Here is a 6,000-nt window from a genome sequence, read left to right as displayed (position 1 = left end):
AGCCAACCGATTTAGTGTGTGAAAGATACATACCTTGGAAGGACGATGTTTGTAGAAGACTCTATGTAGGAAAAGTGAATTACTGGCTATGTAGAGTTTTTATCGTGCTAAAGCTTTAGGGATTTGGCTTTGGTGTCTTTTAAGGAATTTGTAGTTCAAAATCAACATTTTCCTTTAAAAATCTCAACAATTCGAGTTATGGATCAAGAGTTACGAGCAGTTTAAGATAGGGTTGTTCTTATTAATGATTTTGTAAGAGTAGGGAATACCTAATCATGCTCGATGCAAGGTACTAACCCCCAGTAAGTTGAATGATATAGGGTTGACCAATTGTAAGGAAGCGAATCATAAGAAACATGAGCCTAATGCATGCAAGAAAGTAGAGTTGGATGCAGGTGCCCAAGACAATGTTGAGGAAGAGGATGAGGAGGGGTTAGGTGTCATGTGTTTACATGTCTAACGAAGGAAAAGCAAGGAAAAGACATCTATATAAGTATTTTAAATATGTGCTTATGGGATACTTGCTTATGAACTTGACAAGTTTTTCTAGGATCAAAACTCATCCACTGAAATGGTCTAAGTTTCTATTATTAAGTTCTATTAACTTAATGAGAACTTTGAATAGATAATAACACATGTGAGGACATATCTTGAGTACTACAAGTCATCCAAGCCTAAATATACAAAAAAGAAGTGTGTTCTTCAAAAAGTGGCATTTTTTACTATTCTAAGGGGATCTTGGGAATTCCGCCCATGCTAACTTGTTGAGACCAGGTCTATTCTACTTTGATTTGAGTACCTAGATGACCATATTGAGAACTCGTATGTGAAATTTATGATAAAAACAAGTTGCAACCAAGCTCAAGACATGATTGTTGTCTTAAAGAATCTATGATAGTTACATGGGCTTTTTGGATGTATGCTAACTTGAAGATCAAGAGAGTATTGACTAACTTTTAGAAACCATATCAATGCATGCTTTGGGTATATTCTTGAAGCATGTAAAGGATTGATTTTAAATGCATCTTGGGAAGATAACCTAGGGTTTTTCTCAACTCTTATGCATACTATCAGTGGGGGAAGCCTTCCTGGTTGATGGTATTTGATAGATTGTACATGCATCTTGGTTTTTGTCATAACTTATGAAACTCATGCATTATATTGAAGATATTGTCTCAAGTGTATGTACTAATTATTATCTATTGATTAAGAATTCAATCTGAGGTTTCTCTATACCCTATTTTGTTGTGCACCATAACTTTGTCTACAATCACCACCTTGACCTTAGGCACAACCTCTAGCATTACTAATAGAGTAAAATACCTATTCAAATTTACTCTTACTTTGAGGAAAAGAGGAATCCAAACCAAGGTTCTTCTCCTCAAGTATCAACATGGAGATCAAAGCTGCAAACTTAGGTATATTATCCTTGGTATTAATAAGATGGCATGAAGCTCTTGTAGTTATCTCCAAGTCTATCTTAACATGCTCGCACAACATCATCATCATCAACTCCTACATTGATAAATCCAAGAGCTTTTATAATACTCTTGATCTTTAATGCGTAATCATAAATAGACAGATTCCCTCTTTTAACTTTGACTTGAGCTGTAACTTTCTAGCCTTTATGTTTACCTCAAACAACCTTGCCAGATTCTTCTAAGCAATAGCAAGGGTTTTAGACTCTTGTAAATAGCCCATCATACTATTTGTGATACTCATAAATAGCCCATACAACACTTTACTCTATGTCTACTCCTAATCTTTCTTAGCCTTTATCTATTCTACAATAACATTTCATTGAGAGACTTTGAGTGCCACTGCCATATCTCCTTCAATATAGTTCCAAATGCCTTTGCCCTTCAAGAAATTTGTCATCCTAAACTTTCACACAATATAATTATTCTTATTAAGCTTCTCATTGGCAATCCATTTGAAATTGTTAGACATTTTAACAAGACAAGTAACCTTGCAAAACCTACAATCTACAACCAAACTGATACAAAGTGCACTATAACCAAAACATGTAGTATTTTTCACTAGCTGCATAATAATGTATGAAATCTATATGTAGATATTCTCTATGTCTACAAACACCTCAAGTCTTACATATTTGATATATGTAACCTTATACACATGTAAATACTAAACACGATCGAATCTACAGCATATCCAAAAACTACTTTGACTAACTTGCACAACCTAAAAACTTCTTTCAACTAACTTATAGAACCTAAACGAAGGCCAAAACGACTTCAAATGGCAAAATCAATATAGAAAAACCCAAAAGGGCTTATCTACAATATATATTCTGCTCTTTGAGCTCACTTAGTTTCACTACAATTAGAGATTGTAGCCCTACCAGCCTCGAGAGCCTCTTGTAGCTATATTCTAAGGCAAATCAAACAAGTTGGAAGTGCTTCCTACCCCTTGCTTGCTTAATTTCATGCTCCATCACCTTCACCTCAACCTCTTATTGAGATTCGTGCAAGTATGGGAGTGCTCTAACATCATGTAAATAAACAATAGGAAAGAGAGAGGTGAAGCAAGCAAGAGCATACACACATAGAGAAGTAGGGCTGAAATCTTCCTCTTCTTATTTCTTCTTTTTCTACACAAAATATTAGTCTATAACATGATAAAAGACTAATATGAAAGTACTAGAACATATGTGCATGCGGCCATTAAGTGGAAACCCACTATAGATAGATGATGTGACACATTGAATGTGCCATAACCAAGAGTGGACTACATGGATGTAGTCCAACTATGAAATCATTAACACATTCTCCATGTTAATCACCTAATGTACCAATGAGTAAAGGCATGCTATATCACCTAGGTGTGTAGTGGATACTACCTTAGGTGGAGCTCAACATCTCAACAAGGAGGAGGGTAATGTTAACCACAAATAGCAAATAAGGATAAGTCAAGCGAAGCTATAATGTGCCAAAAACATTTTGAAAGAATTAATTATTTTGGGTTGCACAATTTTTTTTTTTGGTACCATTATCTAAAGTATGCAATTATTTCAATTGCATGATTAATTTATAATATAAATCCAAGAGCCAAGGTCACTCTTGTAAAATGATAGGAAAACCCATAGCCATGCAAGGTTGTGGGCACTTAGCTTCTATTCATTTTTAGGCAAGATTGCCCAATTAACATAAGGTGTATACATTATTAAAACAAACTAGTCAAGAGACCAAAAAGTGGAAAGGGTGCCCAACTTATGGAGGGAACCCTAAATTGCAAAACCATGTATAAAAGCTCAAAAGTGAATATAAATGCTCATTCTTGTGTGTGCAAACTTGAGAGCTCTCTTCTCTTTTCTTCTATCCTATCTTCTTATGCATCACATTCAGAGTAAGGGAGAGTGAGAGTATGAGAGTGAGGGAGTAAGTGAGGAACTAGGGGAGTGAAGCTTCTCTCTTGTCTTGTGTTCTTCTCTTCTTCCCCTTCTTCTATAGTATGGAGGGTGAGAGGTGGAGCTGAGGCGAGGTTGGGATCTATGTATGTTTCCTCTCTTCGTCGAAGTGCTTGAGGAGCACATTGATTGCAACAGAGTGGTACAGTAGATAAAGGGAGCCACGCTTGGACTGTGAGGCCATCTTCAAGCCTTTGAAATCATTCAAACTATAACCCATGAGGGCAAGAAGAGGTGAGTCTACTACAAAATCTTGGATGTGCATTTTCTTACTAAGACTTGTGTGAGAGAAAATTGAGTCTGAGAGCATTAAAGTTGGAGACCTACCTAATATATAATTGGGCACCTCCCCAGTATGTACACATTATAACGTCCGAGCAAAAGCTTTGAGGTAATGTCTACACTTTTACCATGTACCATGGCATCTTCATAAGAGTCTTATTTTTCCTATCTCATTCTTGACCATAAAGAAGGAGTGGTCAAAGCACATGAATACCTCTAACTTCATCATTAAGGGTTAGACCCATATAAGGCTATTGTAATCATCAACAAATGTGACAAAATACAAATAACCACCAATCAAATGTGTCTACATAGGACCTACCATCACATGCCAAATGTAACTTCTTAGTTCCCCTACCAAAATTGTCCTTAGGAAATACAACATGCTATATTTTACCAATAATACAACCCTCACATACATGGTTTATAGGAGTCCACAAATGTAGAAAATTAGACACCATTCTTGACTAGCGATACAACAAGAAACCATAGTTCAAGTGGCTAAAATGTGCATATCACAACTTAGCATTGTCTAAAAACTAGGAGTAACAACAATGCATCATGTGCAAACCCTTTAATATGGTATGAGGTATTTTTGGCAGATTGAACCTAGCCTTTTTGCAAAGGATTTTCTAAAGAATAAACAACTCCTTTTGAGAGCTAACATACTTGTTGGCACATAGTTAAAATACCAAATATCAGATGTAGAAATTGCCATACATGTAGCATGCAAAAGATGATCATAATGCAATGCATGGGAGATGAATAAAATTATAAATACATGCTTTGTGGAGTGCTCACATAAGGCATGGGGGGAGATTGTACCCAACTGCTCTTTTTGCCATAATCATCTTGAAGAGCATGTGCAACATTCTTCTTCCCAAAACTAGAACATGATACATTAGCAATTGCCAAATTCTACTCTTTCTTCTTCTTCTTCTTCTTGTCCTTACCGTGTAACTTCTCATGATCCTTACTATGTGACCTTTATGCTTGCGATAATGATAGAAAAGTTCTTTCTTCTTATACTTTGGTCATTGTTATTATTAGAGTTATATGTATCAATCAAACTTGGGCTTTGAGTCACTAGTAAAAAGGCCTTTCCCTTGCCTATATGAAGGCCTACAACAAATGTCTAATCGCTTGCACACATCATAGAAATTGTTACTCTTGTAGTAGTATCAAAGTCAACTAGTCAAACATGAAGGGAGTGTGGTTGCCATTCATCATCAATTGAACTGCAAATGTAAAACCTCAATAACATTCTAGTAAGGCATTCAAAACATTCATAATCAAGGTGCCATCTAGCATGATCAAGTGTAATAAGTTGCTGCTTGAGATCCTTGACTTTCATGAGAAATTCATCCATAGAGTCACCTCCTTTGTATACTTAGAATCCCATAATTTATGCATGCAGGAAACATGTTCCTCATTACATACTTGTTAGAGAATCATAAGTGCATCTAAAGCCTTCTTTGCAACTTTCATGATTGAATATAAATTATGATTGTTGTTTCAATACATAGAGCCACTAATGTACAAGCTTATGTACCCTTTGCATCCCATATATATTGTTGTTTATCATGTCACACATTTGGCACCATAATATTAAGACTTGCCTCATCCTCCACTATACCTTCAAAAGTTGTAGTTGTAGCAAAAGACTTGGGCCACTTCTTAATACCTATGAGGATATTCTGCAACCCTTTGGCAACTAGCACATGCCACATCATATGAGACCACAATGGATAGTTGTCACATTAAGTGACAATACATTATTGCTTCTAAACATTCTAAATAAAAGAAAAACTACTTTTTATCTTTATTTTGAAGTTTGTCTTATCCATCTTGCATGTTGTGTGTAAGACTGGCTTCCACCTCCTTGTTCTTGAGTTTGTCTTCTCCATCTCACCTATTGAGTGCATAAGGGTTGTTGATCTCCATAGCTCATGCATTCTTGGTAGACGCTTAAATATACTAAATAGAAAAAGAGGTTCCTACCATAACTTTATTCATGCTTCGTATCTTGTAATGTCTACACAAGAATCACAATGTGTTTGCCTAAGGCAACATTTATAAAGCCTATTAGCATATTTATTAGCCATGATCATCTAGGTATTTGTCTTTTCATATCCACATCAAATGGACATGATCAAAATTATCAAAGTTTATTTGGTTTGTACTAACATAAACTAAAAAATATAAACCTTTGAGATTGAAAGAATAAGCTCAACATCATATTTGAAATGCCCAATTGTACAATGTAACTCTTACATGGTTGCTCAAAATCT

Source organism: Lygodium microphyllum, chromosome 22 (genome assembly GCF_053477565.2).
Source record: "Lygodium microphyllum isolate KBCC chromosome 22, Lygodium_microphyllum_v1.1.10, whole genome shotgun sequence".
In the NCBI taxonomy this organism is placed as follows: Eukaryota; Viridiplantae; Streptophyta; class Polypodiopsida; order Schizaeales; family Lygodiaceae; genus Lygodium; species Lygodium microphyllum.
The sequence above is the reverse complement of the archived record's forward strand: the minus strand, read 5'-3'. Positions refer to the sequence as shown.